Genomic DNA, 25,746 nt, shown 5'->3' with positions numbered 1-25,746 from the left:
AAATTTATCATCAGAAACCATAGAGGCCAGAAGCAAGTAGCACTAGTTTTCAAGTACTGAAAGAAAAGATCAAGCTAGAATCCAATATCCAATAAAAATAATGTTTCAGAAATAAAGAGGAAATCAAGATATTCTGAAATAAAGGAATGCTAAGAGACTTTGTTCCTAAAAGAATGGCTACAGAAGGTCCTCTAAAGAGAGAGAGAGGAAAAAACAAACAAACAAACAAACAAACAAACATAAGAAAGAATCTTGGGACATCAGGAAGGAAAATACAGCATGGTGTGCAAAAACATAGACAAAATACTAAATTATGTTTGATAAATGAAGCAAAAAATATGTAACTGTTTTATGTGGTTCTACAGATATACAGAGGAAATGTTTAGGACAATTATATTATAAATGGAGAATAGTAAAGGAATGTAAAGAAAAGCAAGCTTTCAAAATTCATTCAAACCAGTAAACTAACAACGCCATTAGCATGTGATGTGTTATATGTATAATATAATACTTAGAGCAATCATTTAAAAAAAAAATTATACAATGAGGTTAACTTAAAATGTGATAGATAAATCACAATGTAATTATAGAAAATGTTTAACCGACAGGAAGACAGGAAAAAGGAAACAGAAAAAAATGAGAACAAATAGAACAAAGAGAAAACAAAAATAATATGGCTGAATTAAGCCCTAACATATTGAAATTAAACAAAAGTGGTCTAAATACACTAATCAGAAGACATACTCTAGCAAAGCAGATTAAAAATCATGACCCAATATGCTTTCTGTAAGAAACTCTTCAAATAAAATGATACAGGCAGATTTAATGAAAAAGTTGGAGAAGATATATCATGCAAATATTAACAAAAGAAAATTGCATGGGTACCTGGGTGGCTCAGTCAGCTAAGCAGCCAACTCTTGATTTCAGCTCAGGTCATGATCTCAGGGTCATGGGATTAAGCCCCATGTCAGGCTATGTGCTCAGTAGGGAGTCTGCTTGGGATCCTCTTCCTTTGCCCTCCCCACCGCCCGTGCTTGCACTCTTTCTCTCAAACAAATAAATAAAATAAATCTTAAAAACAAAAAAGAAAGAAAGCTGAAGTAGTTATACTAATATTAGATAAAGTAGACTTCAAAGCAAATAAAATTACCAGAGGCAGAGAGAGAGATTATATAATGACAAAAGGTTAATCCATCAAGAAGACATAGCAATCATAAATATATACACCAAACAGCCAAGATGCAAAATATATGAAACAAAAACCGATAGATCTAAAAGGGGAAATATCCAAATCCACCATTATAGTTGGAGACTTCAATACCCCAATGTCAACAACTAATAGGACAATCAGCAAGGGTAAGAAAAGGGTAAGAAAACCAGCAAGGGTAGAGAAGAACTGAACAACACCATCACCAAAAACAACAAAATATCTATAAAACATTTTTAGCATATTTCATGTAACAGAAACAGAATACACATTCTTTTTAAGCACTCATGGAACATATATCATGATAGACCATATCCTAGATCATAAAAAAATTTTAACAAGTGTAAAAGAACTCAAACCACAGAAAGGATGTTCTCTGACCACAATGGCATCAAATTATAAATCAATAATAGAAAGAAAACAAACAAAAAAAATCTCTAAGCACTTGGTAACTGAACAACATATTTTAAATAATTCATTGGTCAAAGAGAAAAAAATGTATTTAGCTGAATGAAAATGAAAATATATCAAAATTTGGGAGACATAGATAAAACAGGGGTCAGAGGAAAATTATAGCACTAAATTTATAGTCCTTAGATAAGAAAAGAGGAAATGTTTCAAATTAATAATTCAAGTTCCCATTTCACGAACCTAGAAGAAAAACAAAGATAACCCAATGCAAGTATAAGGAAGAAAATAATAAAGATAAGAGCAGAAAACAATGCAATTGAAACTGAAAAACAATGGAGAAAATCAATGAAACAAAGAACCGTTTCTTTAAAAGATCAAAAAATTGATTAACCTTCACAAAGACTGTAAAGCAGAAAACAGATAATTCAAATGGTCAAAATCAGGAATAAGACAGACCTTGTAGAGGATAAATGAATACTACAAGCAAGATTGCATAACTAAATTTGACATCATAGTTAAATTTGAAAACTCATGTTTCCTGAGAAACATAAACTATCACAATTCATCCAATATGAAATAGATAATGTGAATAGACCTATAATAATTAAGTAAACTGAATTCATAATTGAAAAGCTCTCCAAAAAAAGTATTTTTTAGACTTGTTTCTCTGTAGAATTCTACCAAACATTCAAAGAAAAATTAACACTAATTATGTACAATCTCTTATAGAAAACAGAAAGGGAAAAAACACTTCCGAATTCATTTTATGAAGCTAGCATTACCCTAATATTAAGGACAAAGATAGTACCAAACACAACAAAACAAAACCCTCAGACCAATGCCTCTCATGAATATAGATACAAAACCTTTAACAAATATTAGCAAATAGAATTCAGCAATGTATAAAATAAATTATACACCATGACCAAGTGAGTTTTAAGCTTGGTTTAATATCTGAAAACCAATTATTATAATCTACTATATTAACAAGCTAAAAAAGAAAAATTATATGATCATCAATCTATGAAGAAAAAGAATTTAAAAAAAATCAATACCCACTCATGATAAAATAAAAACTTCTCAAAAAATAAGAATTAGGGAAAACTTCCTCAAACTGATAAATAGCACATACAAAAAGCCCTGTAGCTAAAATTGTACTTAAGGGTGTAAGACTGAAGGCTTTATCTATAAGATTAGGAACACGGCAAGAATATCTGTTCTCACCACTCTTATGTAACATAGTGCTGGAAGTTCTAGCAGTGTGATAAGGAAAGAAAAAGAAATAATGTCATACAGATTGGAAAGAAAGGGCTAAAACTGTAGCACATGCAAATGACATAATTATCTACACAGACAATCCCAAGGAATATGCAAAAACAAAAACAAGCAAACAAACATGAACCTCCTAGAAATAAAAAGTAAGTTCAGCAAGGTCACAAAGTCAGAAGGTCGCAAAATATAAAGTAAACATAGAAAAAACCAATTGCATTTCTATATACTTGCAATGAACAGACAGAAGCAGAAATTTACAATATAACATCATTTATAATCACTTAAGAAAATAAAATAGTTCAGTGTTATTTTATCAAAATATGTACAAAACTTCCATGTTGTAAACTACTACAAAATGCTAATGAAAGGAACCAAAGAAACTTGCTCAAATGACCCAATGACTTACCCAACTCAATATTACCCAACAACTTACTCAAATACACTAAACTTTATGACAAAGTGCAAAAGCAATTGAATGAAGGAAGGACAACTTTTTCAAAAAATAGCATTGGAGCTACCTGGCATCCATGTGACTGGCAAATAAATGAACTTTGAACTAAAACCTTACACTTTATGTAGAAATTAATTTAAAAGGGGTCACAGACTTAAATGTAAAACTGAAAAACTATGAAAATTTTTGAAAAAACACAGGCTATCTTTGGGCTATGGAGTTTTAAAACTTGAAAACAAAAGCATGATCCAGAAAAGAAAAAAAGAAAAAGTTGAACTTCATCAACATTAAAAACTTGTTTTGCATAAGATCCTGTTAGGAAGATGAAAAGATCAGGTAGAGGCTGAAGGATAATATTTGCAAACCTTATGTCAACAGAAGGACTAGTATCTAGCATATGTAAAGAACTCTCAAAATGTAACAACAAAAAACCCCAAAAATACAATTGAAAAATTGGCAAAAGAAATGGATATTTCACCAAAGGGTGAAAGATGGCAAGAAATTACATTAAAAAGTAATCAACATCATTAACCATTAGGGAAGTGTAAATTAAAATCACAATGAGATATCACTATATACCAGCAGAATGAATAAAATAAAAAATGTACTGACAACATTAAATACTGGTGAGGATACAGAGAAACTGGACCACTCGTATATTTTTGGTAAATATATGTAATGTATTGGTAAATACATTTGGTAAATATTTGTAATATTTGGTAAATATTTGGTAAATATATGTAATGTAAAATAGTACAGACATTCTGGAAAACAATTTCACAGTTTCTTAAAAAAATAAACATGCAACTACCATATGACACAGCAACTACACTTCTGGGCACTTATCCTGGAGAAGTGAAGATGTGTTCACATAGAAACCTGTATACAAATGTCCAGAGTAGAAGTATTTGTAATAGTCCCAAGCTGGAAACAACCCAGATAGCCTTCAACTGGTGAATGATTAAACAAACTGTATAGAATGCTACTCATCAGTAACAGGAATAAACTATGAATACAAGCAACAACTTGGATAAATCTGCAGAGGATTATGAGTGAAAAAATTTTAAAAAGTTACATGCTCTGTAATTCCATTTATATAACATTATTGAAATGACAAAATTATAAAAGTGGAAGATAGATTGGTGAAATAAAGAACAGTGATTTCAAATGGGGAAGAAAGAAAAAGAAAGAAGAAAGAAAGAAAGAAAGAAAGAAAAGAAAGAAAGAAAGAAAGAAGAAAAAGAAAGAAATAGAGAAGGAGACAGAGAGGGAGGGAGGGAGGAAAGGAGGGAGGGAGGGAGGGAGGAAGGAAGGAAGGAAGGAGGGAAGGAAGGAAGGAAGGAAGGAAGGAAGGAAAGAAGGAAAGAAAGAGGTAGGGAGGAAGGAAGAGAAAGAAAGAAACCTTGAATAAAGTAGTTCACAAGATGAATGGCCAGGGATTAGAGGAAGGAGAACAGTCAGAACATCACCATGAAAGACTAGACAAGAAATTAAGTCTGAATCTGGGAGCAAAACTGGGAGAGCATTCTATACCCATTCAAGCGATGTTTCAAAGAAAGAAATAACAAGACTTGAAGACAAGTGGATACAGAAATCTGTTTTTCCTTTTTATTTTTTTTAAGATTTTATTTATTTATTTGAGAGAGAGAGAGAGAAGGAGAGAGAGCACAAGGGGGGAGGAGCAGAGGCAGAGGGAGAAGTAGGCTCCCCACTGAGCAGGGAGCCCGATGCGGGGCTCAATCCCAGGACCCTGGGATCATGACCTGAGCCGAAGGCAGAGACTTAACTGACTGAACCACTCAGGCGCTCCTTTCCTTTTTAATAACAAAAATCCTGGTTGACATTTTTTTGCCTTTTTATCTATTAACCTTATCTAAATCAAAAAAGGCAAAATTATTTTGTCAAAAAATCGGTAACTGTCACCATTTTTTTAAATCCTATTTTTATCTGAAATCCTCAGAAAAGAATTCAATGTAGCCTAATAATGTAGCACTGGATTTCTAATCCTGACTTTGCCACCTGGCAACTGTTGGACAGATCAAGAAATTTATCTACATGAAAAACACATTGATTTGGTGTCCTCAATTCAAATTTCCTAAAAATATGAAAAAAGTGAATGTCATTTTTCTTCACTTGGCACTGATGGAATGCTGAATCCTGAAAATGTATATGGCCTTCTCAGCACTAAACAATATCCTTGGTGAATGAATGACTGTGTGAACAAATCCTTTTTCTTTTTTAAAGTTCTTTACATATAGTTTCTAAGCAACTGTCAGACAATGTTCTAGTAAGAACTGGACCTAACAGATACATGCTTGAAACAGATTCACATAAAGAGCTGTTAAACATAAATGTGATTTGAAATACATGTTTCAAGGAGACAAAACTATATTATAAGTGAGCACCAGTGGAAATCTAAATTGGTCCTCAGGTACTCTGATAGCCTTAACAGATCTTGCCAAACCTTATTCCTGGGGCATCCCAACAACAGCTGTTCTCCTTTAAACCATATCCTAAAAATCTTTGAAATGTAAGGTAGAATTCACAATGTTCACATCTTTCTAACCCATTTGATACAAAGAATGCCGCACAGTTGCCTGAAGTTGAAAAAGACATTAAGCTTTAATGCTTATAATTACTGCCTAACCAGTGCAATAGTTATGAAAATTAATTTCCTATTCTCTAGAATTATTCATGTGTAGTAAACATAAGTCGATCTTTGGAATCTAAATTCCTTTAATTAGAATATACAGTTGTGTTCGTCTTTAAAAAAGTTAAAAATGAGTTTATTCTAAGTATTCATCATTGCAAGATGTGGAAGCATCTTCTTTTAGAAATATCTGTTATTCTTGGAAATGAATAATGGTTTATAGTAAGAAGGTGTGGAAAATAATTATAAGACTAAAATTCAACTCTGACCTCTTCCATTTCTGTCTTCCGTTTCCCTTAAGGCAGTAACATTTCATACAAAACTTAAAATGCCACGCTTTAGAGTCAAGGAGTAAATTTTTGTGTATATGGTAGAAATGTTAATGTAATTTAGAAATTGAATTCTTTTGAGCTCTGAATAATATGCCCTGAAGAACTGAGTTGCCTATTTCCATGAACCAGCAGGATGCATCACTGCTCCCAAGAACATCATCAATAGAAGTCAGTGATTCAAACTGAATGAAAGATGACAAGTATGCTATTTGTTTCCACTACTAAATTCTGTCTGTTTTTACTTCCTAACAAATTGTTCAATTGAACTATATTAAAACCTTTTTAGAAAAGGAAACTTCTTAACATGAAAAAAATGGCCAGTAAATAGTCTTTGAGTACATGTGAATAAGTTGCTATCCAAATCAATCTGTCACTTGCTTAATATAATTGGAAGAAAATGATATTTCATTATTGCGTCCAAAAGAGTAAATTATACTAAGTCCCACATATTGGCATTGGGTTGCCCTTAGAATGCCATAACTTTCCTGCTTTCAATGAAAACTTTAAAAAATCATACTCAAGTTATTTGGACATCCACATAACTATTAACAAAACAAAAACCAAAAACAAACCTTAATCAAGGGGACTAATAGAAATTTCTGTTCAGTTCTAGGCTGCACAATTTACAAGAAAATTGGAGAATATGAAGCAGATTTAGGCCACAGCCGTAAGAATGATTAAAAGGCTGAAAAATGGGATCTAAGAATAAGGATAAAAGAAACCGACAAAGGGAGACAAGTTAGGGCTTAATGAACTTCACATTACCTGATAGCTGAGTACTTGTTTCCTATTGCCTTCTACAAAAGTCTTGGGTTACCCTGGGGTGGATAGGAACGAGAGCAGCAAACCCTTGTTCTCTACATTTTCATAAAAGAAGGCAATAAAATCACTTAAAAATGATAGACCTTTTAAATAAGGATCTGGCAAGTGCTATGAAATATACAAATGTTATTGTGAGATTCTTATCACTAATGATCCAAAATTTTTCTTCCAAAAGTTTGTCTCTCTGGAGTATTGAACTTTAATCCTTCACTCTAGAGCCCCTCCACGGACAGATGCCATGCAACTGTTCTAATTCATGGAATGTTTGAGACTTCTTTATTTTCTTACTTAATTGACATACAACAGATTCACATTTATATCTTAAATAGCTGTTCAGATGAAAACTCCCTTTACCACAATCTTTGTGATTTCCATTGCTGGCCATAGGTCTCATATCATTTGCTCCTATTCCCAGGAGACCATACTTTTTATCTTAGTAAATATAGAAATTATGTATTGTTTTCTACGGTTTATAATCTTCATTTTATCTTCCAGTTTCTGAAGAGACACATACTGTCCTACCTGAAGTGTTCCCATAGATAAGACTTAAAGGAATGTTCAATTATTAAGTCAAATTACATTATGGGTTTACTTAGAGCATGTAAAAATACCTCTCCTCCACCCAAATTGTGGTACTGAATCCCACCTTTTATGAACTACTTGGCAGAGTAATTCTTTAATTGACAATTTTCTGAAATTTCACAACATATGTGAATATTAAATTTATTACCACCTTTTGCAAATTGATGTTCAACGCCTCTTGTATTTGAAAACTTGGTTTGCCCAGAACTCCAGAGAATGAGGTTTGGGCCACAGCTTAACTACAAATCTAAGCCACATTTTATAAGGCACACACATTCCAAATTGTTTGCCAGATGTCACTGCTGTTAGCTTCCCACAATATTCTAAAAAATATCAGACAAACAGGCGTCAGTATGATTAATTCTGATGATTACTTAATTTTTTTCCTATACACAGTGACCTCTAGAAGCTCTAAGTTCAGTTGAATACACATAGAGTCACTTCAGTTAACTAAAATGTTTGTAAATAAATGATATCTTTTCTCCATTAACATGTCTCCATTTTGACCTACAAGAGTGGATTGTATGGGTCATCTCAGCTGACTAATTTGTCTTTTTTTTTAGCCCATTGCAAGGGAACAAAAAGGGCAGAGAAAAACAAATATTTTTAAATATACACATATTAAGACACTACTGCAAAAAGTGAATTTCTGCTGAATTTAAGTCAAGCTTTCCTGTGAGTCTTTATCTATTTTTTTTATAAAGTCCAATAAATAATGACAACAAATAACATAGGAACTTTTTAAAACTTTCAGATAAAAAGATACTTCCATGTGTATTATCTTGTTTTACTTTCATAAAAATCCTATAGCCTAGATATTATTGTTCTTATATTACAAAGGGGGAAACTGAGACTTGGGGAGGTAAAGTTAATTGCTTAAGTCTCACAGACAGGAAGGCGTCCAACAGACCTCCACCTCCAGATCCTGGCCTCTGGTCACCATGATCAAGAATGTGCATGTAGATGCATGTGACACAAATCTACACACAGAGACAGGCTGAGATCACTGTTTAAATGTGACAGAGGTTTCTCCAAATTCCAGTTGACTTTAAGGTCGCCTCTCCCATTGTGCAGGCTGTAGGCTGTTTGTGCAGGTTTTTTTTGTGCAAAGTGATATAGTACTTGTATACTTAATTAGAAAGTTACGTGTATAAATTATATCAGCTATCAGAAAAGTATCCTTGTTGGGGTGCCTGGGTGGCCCAGTCGGCTAAGCAAATAATTCTTGATTTCATCTCAGGTCATGGTCTCAGGGTTGTGAGCTGAGCCCCTCGCCAGGCTCCATGCTCAGACAGAGTCTGCTTCAGATTTTCTCTCTCCCTCTCTCTCTGTGCCCCACCCCCACTCCCCCTGCTCAAGCGCACATGCCTGCTCTCTCTCTCTCTCTCAAAAAAAGTATGCTTGTAATCTATCATTTCTTTAAAAAGTGAGATATCTATCTGTATAACTACAGAGTTCGTTATAAATTATATCAGTAAAAAGTAACCTTTTACTACATCATCTCTAAAACAAAAAAGGAAATATGCGTTTAGTTTATGCGGTATTTATAACTTCTTAAATAATTCACTTTCTAAATTTCATAACTTAAAATTTACTTAGAGCTTACTTTTAGCTATCACATAATATTAATTCCTTATTGAAATGTATGTTCAATTCTGTACTGGAAAGGTAACATTAACTGTTCTAATGAACTCCAAACTTTCAGGCAGCAGAAATTTCTCTCTCAGTTGGACACCCGTGTGACCTGCTTGTTCCTGGCAGGTCGCTTTCCTTCACATGATGATTCAAAGACTCAGGCGACTTTAAAAAAGAGAAAACACTTTGTGCTTCAGTTCATGTTCCACTGGCGAGACCTACTCCCACGTTTAATGTAAATGTGAAGGGAGCTATAATGCCTCGCTCAGCAGTGACTTCCCAACTCCCACTCAGTACTATGGCAGGGCAGTCATAAATTTTGGTGCCTAGCTGCCATCTCTAGGTAACTATACAAGGACATATATAATCTACCTGCCTTTGTTCTATTACACATAATTAATAATTTTTTTATCATTTTCTGTTGTATATCTGTAGTCAAGAGGCTAGGTAAACACATTTACCTGGTATGTGAATGCACTCTGAAGTGCATTGTTTACCCTGGGTGCAAAAATGAGAAAATTACTTGTACTCCCTCAGAATTCATTTCATTTCTGTCAAATGATATTATGGAGCAGAACATTTATTAAACCACCCCTGAGCTGTGTTGAAAGAATTTTATAAAACAAAGAAAGATAAACTGTATTACAATACAATTCTGGATGTTCATTTCAAGGTATTTTATATCATATATATATGTATATGACACATATATTTATATCTGCATATAGATACATATATATACATATGTATACACTTTTTCCACCTGTGATCTTGAAATAATAATAAAACGGTGCTCTTTCATGAAATAGGAATAATAAAGCATATGATAAGGAGTTCATAACAACTAACAGGATGTATGAAATGTCATGGATTAATTTCATTAATTTAATTCAATTAATTTCATTAATCTCATTGATATGAAAATGTATGTGAACCTCTTTTAAACTTTAAAACTCCTGATGAATTTTAAGTTTTTATTTTTATCTTTGTAAGTGTTATGATAGAGGATCCTAAATTCATGTTACATGTTTTATTACATAATTGCAAACTCAGTCTCTAGGGTAGTTTACACAAATATTCACACTAGGAACTTGAGTCTTTATACAAAAGATGATGAACTTTATTTTTTTTTTAAAGATTTTATTTATTTACTTGAGAGAAAGAGTGAGCAAGAGAGAGAGGACAAGCGGGAGTTAGAGGCAGAGGGAAGGGGAGAAGCAGACTCTCCGCTGAGCAGGGAGCCTGACACCAGCTCGATCCCAGGACCCTGGGATCATGACCTGAGCCAAGGGCAGACACTTACCTGACTGAGCCACCCAGGTGCCCCAAGATGATGAACTTTATACAAAAATCTCTAGCTTCTGAAAGAAGACACCTATTAGGTTGTTTTTACTGCAGACATGCTCTATGGAGTAGAATTGCCAAGTATAAATTTCTGGAAACTGAGGAGAGCAGGAAAGAATGGAAATGCTAAGCTGAGAAGCTCCAGCTATTTTCTGCACGTGGCTAAGTAGCACAAAGGAGAAATAAAAGGCAAAAGGAGGTAGGTTTGCCGTTTCGCTACTAAATCTAGAATATACATTTATTATATGTGTGTTTCTATGTGTTTAAGTATATTTTGCAGACTTTTAATCCGTAAGATGCTATTTCTTATTTTTGAAATCAAGTTTATGATCTTGACCTCATTTTAGCAAAACTTTTTACATTTTTACTACAGTGTCTCCCATACTCAAATCATTTCAAGTATTCAAGTAGCTTATTGTTTGGGGGATAAGCATCAGGAAAGGAAAAACTCCTAAGACAGCTAGCTATTAGCTTAGCCACCCAGCACAGACTGAGAAAAGGAACCAACAGGTTTATTTGAATAAGTGGTTTATGTTATGCTGTCTGAGGCCACCCACACAAAGCATTTGTCTGTCAACCCACGTGGTGTGCATGTGTATGCAAGCCCTCAGAGAGGTACACTCAGCATCATATACAATGTGTAATTGGAGACAGGTACTGGGTTTTCTTGGCTTTTTCTTTTTAACAGTAATGTGCTATGAATTTTTAATTCACTCAGATACAAATGCTCATGGAATTCAATAACCCTACAGTACAAATTTATTTTTAACTGGTCGCTGAAAAGGAAGTGGAAATATATTCAAATTCTTTCTACTCTTTAAGATCGGTAGTTTAAAAATCTGCCAGTAAATAATCTGTTTTGCGTAGGAAATTATACTATATAATCCAGAGGTCTAGAAGAATAACTGTGACTCCATAAACTGAAAGATGCATTCCAGATTGACAGTTGGAATCAATCAAATCGATGCTTTCTTTCAAATCTGATGCCTTGTCTACCACGTGACTATTGACAATCCAAAAACGAAAATGAGAACAATTGGTCTTAACAACATGATCAAGTACTACTCTGCCTGAACTCGGGACTTCTGGGTTGCTGAAATATATAATTTGTTATAGGTATCGTTCTATCATGCATAAGGATGAGAATTTCTCATTTTCACGTTTTTGAAAAAACTAAAATTTGTTGGTTGGTTTTCTTCTTCTTCACCGGAAGACATTGTGATATAGTGGAAAGTCTTGAACTTGGATTTAGAAGTCATGAATGTTTCATCTCTGACATTTACTCTCCAACTCCTCAGACAAGTTACTCCATCACACTAAGCCTTAACTGACTCATGGAAATAATATTCATTCCTCATGGGGTTGTTGTAAAGATAAAACACAAAAATGTTTGTGATGTTTCATTTCTAGTAGGTATTATGCTGTGTTGTAGGGCAACCCAACTTGCATCTAAAAGTACATCAGACTGATTTGGGCATGCTTAGGGATTGGCAGGGTGGACCCTCCCTAAGCCTTTTTGCAATAGGACTGGGTAACTCCCAGAAGGGTAATTGTTCTGATGGAAAAGGTTCCCCAGAGTAAAGAGTAAAGCCTTGGTTACCAGTGATAAAAGGAGGTCTGATTAATATGATGCCTCTTCCTCGGATTTATCTGTTGCAACAACCCTGCTGCTCTTGTCTGGGACACGTAAAAGGAAAAAAAACAAAATCAAAGGAACGTTTTTACTAACATCCTAGTCAAGACAGTGAAAGAGAAATAGCACTTCTTTGATGGCCACCAAGAAGTTTTTTTTACATTTAAAGCAGAAACCTGAGCAGCTTTAATACTTCAAGGGCTCTAGTATCCCAGCTGCCCTGGGGGGGTTGGAGGAGTGTGGTGGACATTGAGGCATGCCGAAAGTGCTGGGCCAGGGTTGGGAAGCAGACCTGCTTATCAGTGTGTATTGGGCAATCTGGAAAAGAGGAAGTTCCCTGGAAAACCAGAGGGACTGTAAACAGAGGGCTGAGGTCTTCTATCAGCAAGCAGGGGCAAGACAAGTAGGTTCCATCGATGTGATCGTGTCTTTTACTATGTGCTGATGCGGCATGGGGAGAAACTCTGAATATGAAACCATATTGTCTGGCATATGATTAGTCAATTTTTAATTTTTTTTTTTTACATTCATGTTCTGGACTCTCAAAGACCAAAAACTTCCGTGAAATAGGATGTGAAATTTTTCAAACAATATTGCCACACAGTTTTTCTTTTTTTCTCAAAAATAAAAAAGGATGTGAGAAACCCTCCCCGAACACATGTTAGACGTATCAAAAGAACTTCTTTTTGAAAAGCAGAAATACCTATTTGTTTCATTAACTACTACATAACCTCTGATACGAGGTCCAAAATGCTAAGTGATTATGATTTCAATTACAAACAAATGAAACAAATGAACAAACTAAAAAAAAATTGTCCAAAGACTTTTGAAGCAAATTTGAAAAATAAGTTCTTCAATGTTTGCTTCCTCGTTCTGTTCTCTTCTGACGTGGTGTGGTATAAAGGAAAAATCACAAACCCTTGGAATCTGACAATTCTTGATCCTTCCACTTAACTGGTTGCAACGCTTAGCAAACTGTTCACCTTCATAAAATAAAATGTTGCAAGACAAAATGAGATACGCACGGTGTGTTGCCTAGCCCAGTGCCTGGCACATTTGGCAGACAATGTGAATTCTTTTCTGCCTTCTCAATTCCTGCCCCCCTTTTCTTGCAAACATACACTTCTATTCCAAGTATCCACAGGCAGGATAGCAAAATGATTAAGAAAGCATTGCATGGGTATGTATTCTGTTTCTGCAAAGTTAGGCCAGTTCTCAAGACCTGTTTCCTCATCTATAACATGGTAATTACGGTACCTTCCACATAGGCTTTTAGGGGAATTAAGTGGTTAAAAATCATGTGACGTACTTTCAGGAGTGACCACTAGAATATAAGCCCCATGAGAACTTACTGGTCACCCCTGCAGAACAGTGCCTGGAATAGAGTGGTTGCAGAATAAATATGTGACAAATGAATAAATGCAGTATTAACATGCTTGCTTCCCTTTGCCCGACCTAAACTATCCCTTTTATAAACTGAGGGACCTGTGTGGGTGTCTGCAGGGATTAGAGACTTCATCCTCAATGTAAATAGGGAAACTCCTCCATGACTTCCCCTCCCCTAAACTGTATTTGCCATGACCGATGATCACACCCCTCCATAATGACAATAGCGGGCCCGTGTTGTACAGGACACAGATTTGGGTCCGATGTGTGAGCATTGATCGATGTGCCAGCATGCTTGTCGGCTGCCTTCTGTCCAGGAGCAGAGAGCAGAGGCTGCTCAAGAGCAGGAGAGCGCCTACAGCTTATGTATCACAGACGCACTCCGTAAACGTTGTGCGGAGGGAACAGCCCACTTTCCTCAGCACCTTGTGAATAAATGTTTTTATTATAGTAAGTTCTTGTTTACAGAGTCTCAATATTTTCTATCTCCTTAACAGTAATATTATAAATCCCGCAGTTAGATTAAGTGCTACTAGAGTATGGTATGTCTTGATGATTCCCTTTGATGGTCTTTAGCATGCTAGCAAGCAACGGTGGGTTATGTATTAGGCGATCCAGTCTCAGGGAATTAAACTGCTTTAGAAACAGAGTATAAATTCAACAAAGTATTATTAGGAAACTCCTAACTCTGTCCCATGAAAATTTGTGAGACTCCATATGATCAGAACTATATTATTTTTCCCATATACTTTCCCCTTTCTCCGCATCCCCGCCAACATCTGTCGTTCCCTGACTTGTTAATTTTAGCCATTCTGACTGGTGTGAGGTGGTATCTCATTGAGGTTTTGATTTGGATTTCCCTGAAGCCGAGCGATGTTGAGCACTTTTTCATGTGTCTGTTGGCCATTTGGATGTCTTCTTTTCCCATATACTTTCAAGGGCAAACCCTTAGTACTTAATTTCAACCAAACTAAACTACATTCAAGCGGTCCTCAGAAATCCTCACCACGCTATGTTTTGAGAAGACTAACACAATGAAGGTGAAATATGAGGACATGTGCTGTTTTAATGAAGCCAAACCAAAGGAAACCTGTCCGTTTTAGCCTCATGTGTGCTGCTTTGTTGTCTACCTCTCCCTCTGTGATGAGCCAGCAAAAAGTTTAGGAGGAAAATCACTGGAAGTGCCAGGTGATGTTTGCTGAATGAAAAAAGCCAGATCAGCAGCCAAGAGGAGGAGCAAGCCCAACACTGTATAGATTTTAGGAGTTTTGCATTTAATGTTCCTCTCCCCTAAGCTAAACATGGGAAGACAATCACTGAAGAAAACACCTTCCTGTTTGAGAATATTAATTGTTAGAAAATTGAATTAGCTGTATCCATTGCTTTGATCCCCTCCACATAACAAAATGCCTTATGAAGACTTCACGAGACAATCCAATCATTTTCTCCATGAGTCTGAGTAAAGGAGATTTTATAGTTCCTCATTTTAGCAATCAAAGAAGTCTATTATGATTCAAGCATGAGTCATGGTCTCTATTTTGGTAATAAATTTGTCCAATAGTTAGTAGATGTTTAAGAGAAGCAAATGCAGCAAACTATTTTACTTACCATTGTGTGTATACATGTGTGTCAAAATGCTAGAATCCAAATATTTTTGGTACTTTTCAGGATTGCAAGCAAAATCAACCTTAATTTGAGAACGAGTGATAATGTGGGACTCACAACCTAAAAACATCCTGAAACCTTTCGACATACCTTCTCCAAATAATATTAAAACTATGAACTTAACCTTTCAATTGATTTCCTAAAGAAAAACAAACTACAGTTTATAAATGCTTAAGCTTGCATAAACAGGAGCATTCTTCTCCCAAACTGAGAACTTTAGGACTTATCTTCTAATTCTGGTTTGTCACACTGCACCAAAGGGTCTGTTGAGAGCGTCATTGTTGACATACATACACCCCCACCCCCACACAAAACAGGTAGGAAATACCCCAGGATTAATGGATGAGGTACAGACTTGCATGTAATGAATTATAAAAAATATTTGAATCACTTTCATTTAAAAGATTATATACAGGTTGAAATAACACTGAGGGTAAATCATCCCAGGCTTTTTCAAATCATCAGTCCAAGTGCAGTGAGTGTGCTAAGGACCTCTGAAGGCACCACAGCTCAGCCCCGCCTTGTGGACAGAGAGCTAAAGCAGGGCTTCTTCACTTCTCCTGGGGAACGGACTAACAAGGAGAATCTCACCAAAGCTCTGGACAGCCTCACTTAAAAATGCAGAAACACAGGGCGCCTGGGTGGCTCAGTCATTAAGCGTCTGCCTTCGGCTCAGGTCATGATCTCAGGGTCCTGGGATCGAGCCCCACATGGGGTTCCCTGCTCAGCGGAGAGCCTGTTTCTCCCTTTCCCTCTGCCTGCCTCTCTGCCTACCTGTACTCTATCTCTCTGTCAAATAAATAAATAAAATCTTAAAAAAAAAAATGCAGAAACACATACCCACAAATTTTCAATACAACTCCCTTGGTCTGGACCATAGTTTAAGAACCCCTGGACAATGCCTAAAGAAGTCCTTTGCCCAGAGTGGTTTTATGAAGAACCATCATCTGGGCTAATAATCTCCAATGTATTGACATGGGAGCCAACTATTCTTATATTCCTAAGGTGACATCAGTGAATAAACTTGGCAGGCTTGATAAAAGTATTTACATCAAATCTGCATATGTAAATGTATTGTAAATGTAAAATGTATTGACAGACAGCATGTTTTACCTCTAATTGTGTGAGGTTCTTAACAAATTTTCCATAGTTCAGAATCTCATATTCCTTCCAAATATATATATTTCCTCTCCAAATGAAATTATATATTTTTAAAACATTGTTTACTTCTTAATGACTCAACACTTTATCTGAAAAACCATTGCTCCACTGATATACTACTATTAACTGTGATTAAAAAAATTTATTTCCATAATAACACAGAGCTCAAGAACTGCAGCAAAATACTGGCCATTTAAAAAAATTTGTAGTAATAGTACTATGAAATATCATTTATGTAGTATAGACTTTTTAAAGAATATGGCCAAATAGTTCCTGTATTTTTTTTTAAAGATTTTACTTATTTATTTGAGAGAGAGAGAGAGCACAAGCAGAGGGAGCTGCAGGCTCCCCGCCAAGCAAGGAGCATGATATGGGACTCTGGGATCATGACCTGAGCCAAGAGCAAACACTTAACCGACTGAGCCACCCAGGCATCCCCAAATAGTTTCTATCTTAAAAAAGAACTGCAATGTGGGGCGCCTGGGTGGCTCAGTCGTTAAGCGTCTGCCTTCGGCTCAGGTCATGATCCCAGGGTCCTGGGATCGAGCCCCGCATCGGGCTCTCTGCTCAGCGGGAAGCCTGCTTCTCCCTCCTACTCCCCCTGCTTGTATTCCCTCTCTCACTGTGTGTGTCTCTCTCTCTGTTAAATAAATAAATAAAATCTTTAAAAAAAAAAAAAAAAAGAACTGCAATGTATAAAAAAGATGAAATCTGCATAAAGGAAAATATTGACACAAGTGTACAACCACGCATACCCAGTTCTAGGTCACCTGCCCCTGATGGCTAGCTTTAACACATCTGACGTGTGCGCAGAACTCTACTGACGTGCCAGAAGAGGCTCAAGTTTCATAGCCAAAATGTTAACTGGCTAAATACTGCTTAAGGGGACAGGGTGTGAGGGCACTCATGGACAAACAAGTCGTGACATAATAATATGACATTTAATTAGAAAATATTGGGCATATGCATATTTGGAATAGTCTCAACTATATTTCCATACAAAAATTTTAATCGTCAAGTTGCCAGGTATTCAACCAACACTTGACAACTTTCTAAGACTCCTAAGATGCCAGTTACTTGTAATACCACCTTGCCCAATGGCAGATGCTGTAATGGGGCTGACTCTTGTGAAAAAAATTCCAGTCCCTATGTTAGGATCATGAATGGGAATGGCTGAGCTCATACCCTTCTCTTACCTTAGCAGCCATTTTCCCCCTGGTTCCTAGAGAACTCTCTGGGGCACTCAGTAAAATTCCCGGATATACTCAGACATGTCTATCATTCTTCAATATTTCCCAAAATGTCTATCATGGAATTTAAGTCCTAGAAGATTCCCTGCTAAAGAAGGCAGGAAAGGAGCAATTTCTCCTTGGATAAATAATTTTGGGAAACATAGCATAAAATGTTCCCTCATATGTCAAATTTGGTAAGACAAATTGACAAATTAAAGATCTGTTATTTTGGGTCTCACAAAAGTGCTTTTTTACCTAAAATTTTACTTGGTTTTTAACCAAAGACCTATTATCATCCTGGGACTAACATTTTGCAATACTTTGGAAAATCCTTCACCATACCTTAGAGTTCATCCACACATTCTTTTGCTCCCACTCCTAGACCCCCATGAGCCAGAATGGAAGCTCAATTTCCCTTACCCTCCTTCCTATCTTGAGTTTTTTCTTATCATTTCCTTCCTTTCTCCAGAGTCAATATCAGATATAACCTAACCATGGACTTTCTCTTGGAAACATTCACTATGAATGACTATTTTATTCAGAAGTTTAAGAATGTAAGTAATTGAAGGTATTGTGTTAATGAAATGTATTCCGCTTCACTGTTTTCTTCTTTATAATAGGTTATAACAAAATACATTGTGCATTTTAGTGTAATTTAGCTGCAAATGGACGCAATATTAGTAGTTCTTCTTAACTTTTCTTTGATCTAAATTTGTAAGAACAGAAATTAGTAAGCAATTTTATCATTATATGCTTTTACCATGGGTTCTCATGATTTACATTGACTCGTCAGCCCATCAGAGAACAAAATAATTCATTCGCTCATGAGCTCTTTAATAGTTATCAGTATTCACCTGAAAAATAACAATTTTTATCTTATATCTAGTTGTGTGGGCTCTGGACTTTAATCCCTTGCTGTGAGTCAGTTCTACCATTTACTCTGTGACTTTTGCAAAGTTAAGCTTTCTCGCTCTTGGTTTTCTTAAGTGAAAAATGGTAATAATACAAATACACATGCCCATAGGGCTACTGAGTGGATTAAAGGAGATAATAAATGCTAAAGGTTTGGGATATTACCCAGAGTATGGCAAATGTTTAATAAATATTGGCTATTGTTGTTATGGCAAAAGTGCTAGAGATCATAAAATCACACGCTTCAATGTCCACCTGTAAATCCTTTTTTTTTCCACCTTACTAGAACCTAAATGTCAGAAGCAGCAAGAAATTGACTCAGAAATAGAGAAAGCAGAGAGTTTGTCTCAGCAGATAATCAGGCAGAGATAACACATTCACAGAAGTCATTTGAATTGGCCATGATACCAGATTTCAAAAAATGCAAATACACACATATTGAGAGGCAGGGCCTTATGAGTTGCTATGAAAACCTGAGTAAAATATCCATGATCTCAATATTAATAACAGAGGGAAAAATCACTAGGGAATTTTATTCTCCCATATTCCCTTACTAACTTTGATATAACGCCACCTTCTCACTTAGGACTCTGTGTACAACCCACCTCCCAGCATACCTTATCCCTTATTGATTTACTGTCTTCCTTATACTCATCACCTTTGCTAAAGACCAAATGTCCCCCCCAAAATGTCTATCTTGAAACCCTACCCCCTGATATGATGGTATTTGGAGGTAAGGCCTTTGAGAGATAATTAAGATTAGATGGGGTCATGAGGGTAGATCCCTTATAAATAGGATTAGTGCCCTTATAAGAATCAGGAGAGAGCTTGCTTCCTCTCTGCCCTAGGAGTTGTGAAGGTGGCAGTCCGCCACCTGAAAGAGCGCTCCCACCGGAATCCAACCACGCTGGCATCTTGTACTTGAACTTCCAGCTTCCAGAACTGTGAGAAATAAACCTCTGTTGTTTATAATCTACCCACTGTATGGTATTTTTGTTATAGCGGCTTGTGCTAAGACAACCTTCTTAGACATTTTAAGTTACTAATTCATTGTGTTTAATGTCTGGCTTCCCCCACTTGAATGTTAGCTTCACTGCACTGAGATTTTAAATATTTTTTTCAAAGCTATCCCCAACACTTAGAACAGTTCTTAGTGCCTAGGAGGCCCTCATGAATATCTGATGAATGAAAGAACAAGTCCAGAAGTGGGACAGATACAGTCTTGATTAAGTCAGTAGCTAAAGAATATTACCAAAACTCAGGTCTCTTCTATCTCTCCAGTCTGCCATCCTCAGTATTGGCTTATTCCTAAAATAAAAATGTCTTTCCCTTGGTTTTGTAATATCAAAAAAGGAAATAATACTTTAACAAACTCCCATCCTCCTCCTCAGTGGATTAAAGGAGATAATAAGTGGTCCCTTTTAAGAGCAGGAAAACATTCACGGAAGGCTGTCAACAGATATCTCTTCATACCTCACTGCATGAACTTGATGACTTAAACTAATGAGTTAAGGAAAAAGCAATTACTTCAAATATTTCTTTAAATATTAGAGAAACCAGAATTTCTCTCTAAAATGGAGAAAAGGATCACGTTCCCCAAGGGGTAAATAGTTGAACCGATGTGGTGTTCCACTGGCAAAGAAGAAATTTTGAAAGGGTAGACAGCGAGTGAGCAAATAACTATATTTGCCACATGGTCAGATCTCTGCTTCCATACACTGCTGGAGTGAGCTAGCGTAAGACTAAAAGCTTTTAAAACAATTTCAAATAATACTGTCTTTAATGATAAACAAAAAGAATGGGAAAGTAGACCCAAATTCAAATACAGTGAACGGGACCACTTCACGTGTGAGCTGATTTAGGGAACATCATTCAGCAACTAAAAGCAAACAAGGTGAGTTTTTATTTGCATCCTACCCTCTGGATGCCAACTCTGCTTTTGGAAAGAGTTTAAGTGGCAATGACCTAAATAAATCCATTTGTGAACTAAATCTATTCCAAGAATATCCACTTAAATTTCAAAATATGTATGATATGTTCATGTTACAAAGATGAGTAGACTTTTTACTTAACGTAAACTGTCCATTTTTGTTGGCTCTTCAAGTGTTCATGTGGCCAAGATAAAATTTTTCTTAAATTAGTATTTTCATGGATGTGAGAAGTGATGTGTTGAAATATTTTATTGGTTTAGACTCGGTTTGGTAATCTTCTAGCTTTTTTTTTAGTTGGATAGCAGATGTGAAAAGCATGAGGTTTATAAAAATGTCTTCTAAAAAATAAAACAGCACAATGAAATATTTGCTCAAATATACAAGAAATTGAATTTGGATTTTAAATGGCTGAATTTTAAAGAAACCATTCATGTTAAATAATGCCCCTTAACTGTAAAACTTTCAGTACCTAGTGATGATTATTTACTTTCTTAACCTTCATCTGTTAATTGATTTTTATGTATTTTACCTTACTATTGACATCTACAAAAGAAGAAAAGTAGTTGCCATAAAAATGATAAAATGAAACCAGGTCATTTTGTCAAAACTTAATATTTCTGATTCAACCCCCATATTGGCTAGAATGAAAGTGATGAACAACTATGAGTTTAACATTTTAACTTGCATAGGTAATTGAAAATTATGTCAAAGTTCTCTCTTAAGGAAATATTGACTGCTCTCTCAGTCAAGTGTGGCCTTTATATGCACCTGAACAGAGTCTAAAAGTGAAAGATATTGCCTGGAAACACATACCCTAAGATTTTATTTGGAATACTTCAATATTAACTACTTTTGATGTACTTAATTGCCAAATTACAATGAGGTTTTCCCTGAAGACTCTGTTTACAAGTACCCTAACACTGTTCCACGCTGCCTCTTGAATGCCATGTCTCTTGTCCATTTGTCTTTTTCCACGGCACCTATCACCTATGCACTAGATAATTTACTAATTTATTCTATTTATTTACTAGAAATTAAAGCTGTAATGATAGGTGATATCACAAATTTAGCAAACAAAATAATTAAGTGGTAGAGATAAAGAATATTTCCAACATATTAAATTGGCCAATTCTTTGCAACACAAAGCCAGTAATATTTATGTTTCATCAGCACTGTGATTTATGTAAGAGGCTCAGCAAACAAATCAGATAGTAACAAATTTCTACATGGTACACTATGTGTCCTGAGGATTTCCTGCTTGAAACATAGAGCACTTCTATTCATTGACCTACATACTGAGGAAATAAAGAAGATAAAGGCTCATAAATTATCAAAATAAGTAGAAGGCCAAGATTTGAGGACTTTCTTGGGCAAGGAGAATGTGATAGTCATGTTTTCACAGATGTGCTGCTGACATCACCCTCTAAAACAGAGGACTCCAGCCTACAGTCAAATCAAAATCTAGCTCTGTGTGGGAAGCTGACAAACAGCCTCTCCAAAAAGAGCAGTCCTCTTTTGTGGTTATAATAACAATCCCTAATTCTATACAGGTTTATCTTTGACATAAGAAATGAAAGATAAAATCATAAGCATTCTACCCATGATATAGGATGAATTGCCCTAATACACAGGGGACATCACAGTCAAAAGCATGTCTAGAGATAACATGAAGTCATATTTCTCATGAAGAGAAGTTACTGCAGCAAGGAATGTACAAATCATGAGAATCTTATAGAAGAATGCACTGACCTCTTGACTGAGAGCTCAAAAAAAGTCGAAAATGTGTCACTTTGGCACATCTAAGTAAAATATATTGAGTGCACAGAATGCAGAGACATCCTCAATGCCTTAAGGCATGGACTTCACTGGTAGTGTCAGGATTAGAGTGTCTGATTCGACAGAATCTGAAAGCATATAATGCATTCACACTTACACTTTTGGCTATCCACTTTTATAAGGGTAATAGAACTGTCTATTTCTTGCTTGTTTTTAGTCATTCTATTTAAGAAAACATCTAATTTGTATCCATTTCTTCAAGTACTTCTTATGTACAAACAAAGTGATCATTTTATCTGATTTACATTACCCATTCCTAAAGTAAAACACCTAAGGTTGTAACATGTTTTCCGGGATATTAATTTCCAACTTCATACAGAAACTCTCCATAACAAAGAAGAAGAAAAAAACAGAAAGAGGAAGTAAATTAAATCAGCTCTGTGTTCTGTGTAGCATTTAGATGTATTTTACTTTTTAGAAAAAAACACTTTAATCTTGTCTCTAGGTAACTTCGTTTCAGCCTTGAATACAAAAGGGCCCATATGTTTGGGGAGCCAACCATCACGTATGTTTACCATGACTTGGTCAAACTGCATTCAGTCATTGAAAATGAAATAGAATTATCCCATGACAATCAGATGGATAAGAATTGTTTGTTTGTTTGTTTTGTCAGCTCACCACATAGAGGTTATAGAACTTTGGTGCTCAAAATCATTGATTCATACTAATATTTTAAATATAAGCATGCAACCCCACCCTCAGAAAGTATTGCTCTTTATAAGTGTCCCTGGCCACAGTAAATAAAGTGAAGAGAGTCCGACATATATATTATGATGTAAAACACAAACAAAAATGATACCATTTGTGGGTGAGTTGTGAAATAATCTCTCCACATAAAGTGACGATGACAATAGTCTTTGAAATGACTACTGCAACAACAGAAGGTATTAAGATCTCAGTCTTAATCCATATTAGAATGTCACTGGAGATATTCAAGAATATTCTAGATGACTACTCAGCAGGTATTTTAAGAACTGATTCAAACATATTTAATGGCTGGGTATCAGGAATAAATAACCTTCAAAGTTTCTACCTCTTGAGAGACTATCATTTCATGACCATTCAATTTACCAATAATCTCTAATGATTATCACCTAAATTTGAATATACTATTTTCTTCCAAACAAATTTGTAAAACAAAACAGCAAAATCGAGGCAACTGAATACCTCAGGTCCTGGTCTGTGCAAAATAAGCATGTATATCTTTATCTCTTTGATGACTGTTTCAGTTCCGTCAAGCCAGCTTCTGTTTCTGAATTTCCTCTGTGATGTTTTGGTCACAGAGTCAGTTGGTGACTCATCTCCTCATTTTTCTTGAAAAAGCAAAAGTGGTTTGTTGTGTATCGCAAATTTTTTTCTCTATTTTCTATATATCTTTTTTATTTAAAACATATTTAGCTTTCCTTTAATTAAAAAAAAAAAAATTAACCTGTTCAAGAATACCAGGTCTTTTGTTTTCCAAAAGTTCTCCCCTATAACCAATGGATTTTTTTTTTTTTTTTTTTTTGGACATGATTTGCTGAAGAGATTCTGAACATTTTTCCTGGGGTCCTTTTATAATATATTTGAAAGACTCGTGGAATATTAGAACTAGAAAATAGAATTCAGCCCAAATACCACACACATGAAGAATTTAATACCTAAAAAATTTAAGTGGCTTAGTTAAGCCAGTGTCTAGCAAAGGAAGACCTAGAACTCAGACTTCTTTATCCCCAGTATATACTCTTTGCAGGTCACAGTATTGCCATGATACAATACGAGTTGAAATTTTCAGAAATAAGTACTTGAGGGGTGACTTCAGCTCAGCTCAAGATCCCAGGGTCCTAGGAGGGAGCCCTGACTCCCTGCTCAGTGGGGAGTCTGCTTCTACTTCTCCCTTTGCCCCTCCCCATGCTCCTGCTCTCTCTCAAATAAATAAATAAATAAAATCTTTAAAAAAAAAAGGTACTCAAGTAATGTATTCCCTAGTCTATAATCTATAATTTTGTATTAAATACCAAACATGGAGTTTTTATTATTGTAAACAAAAAAATTGGATATCTTTTATGTGTAAATCATTGCAATAGGGCTTAAGAGCTGGATGGAGGGATGATCTATAATAAAATACTGTTTGAGCTGCTTTAAAATAGGTACCTAATACTTCAAGATAACCATGAGGAGATATCATAATGCAATGCCTAATGGATTTATGCCTTTAGTATTCAGAAAAGAAAGAAAACTTACAGAGTAGGGTGATCAGAATGAATTTCATGGAGAAAAGGGTCTTGAAATAGGCATTGGATTTTTAATTTTTTCTTTTATTGCTACATAGAACACAGAAACATAAAAATGTACAAAGTGAAAAATTGTAAAACAAATACTCATGTAACCATCATCCTACCCATCTCAGAATTAACCTCTGTTTATTCCTTCACCCCTTAGAGGAAACTTCTTTATTAAATATGATGGTAATCATATCCTTGCTCTGTTTTATAGTTTTGTGATTTAAGTATGAATCCCTAAACATTATAGTTTAGTTTTTCCTATTTGCCTATTTTTGAATTTCACAAAATTGGAAATTGGCAGTCTGCATTCTTCTAAATCTGACTTCTTTTGCTCAACACTGTGGTTTTAATATTCACCCATGAGATCCATGGAACTTCCTCATTTACTTTCAGTGCTGTATTATATTGTATGATTATTTATTAATCCATTCTTTCTTTGATGTGCTTTTGAGTGGTTTCCAGATTTCTGGCTCTTATGAACAATGCTACTTTGAACATTTTTGTGTTTGAATTCTGGCCCATATAATCACACTTAAGTATTTAATTGCTGGGTCATCATTTATGTGCATACTTAACCTTACAAGAGAATGCCAGTTTTTTTACCAAGTAGCTCTAATAATGTTCTTTCTTACTCGCTGGGTAAGTTTTTCTGTGGTTCTACCTCCTTTTTAATGTTCAGTTTTGCCAGATTCTTTAATTTTAAACAATCTAGTGAGTATGTAATGGTTTCTCATTGTGGTTTTCATTTGTATTTCCCTGACTGCTAATAAAATACTTCTTCATATATTTATAGGTCATTTGGATTCTTTTTTTTTTTTTTTTTGTGAAATGGCTGTTCAGGTATTTTGTCTATATTTATTTGAGTTGCCTGTCATTTTTTTCTCATTTATTTGTAGTTCTTTACGAGTGAAAATAAACACTTTTTGGATTATGTATTGCAGATATGTTTTCAGGATCTATAGATTGCCTTTTCACTCCCTTAATGTGGTCTTTTGATAATGAGACAGTCTTAATTTTAAT

The sequence above is a fragment of the Halichoerus grypus genome, chromosome 12 (genome assembly GCF_964656455.1).
Source record: "Halichoerus grypus chromosome 12, mHalGry1.hap1.1, whole genome shotgun sequence".
NCBI classification, from domain to species: domain Eukaryota; kingdom Metazoa; phylum Chordata; class Mammalia; order Carnivora; family Phocidae; genus Halichoerus; species Halichoerus grypus.
Note: the sequence above shows the minus strand (reverse complement) of the source record.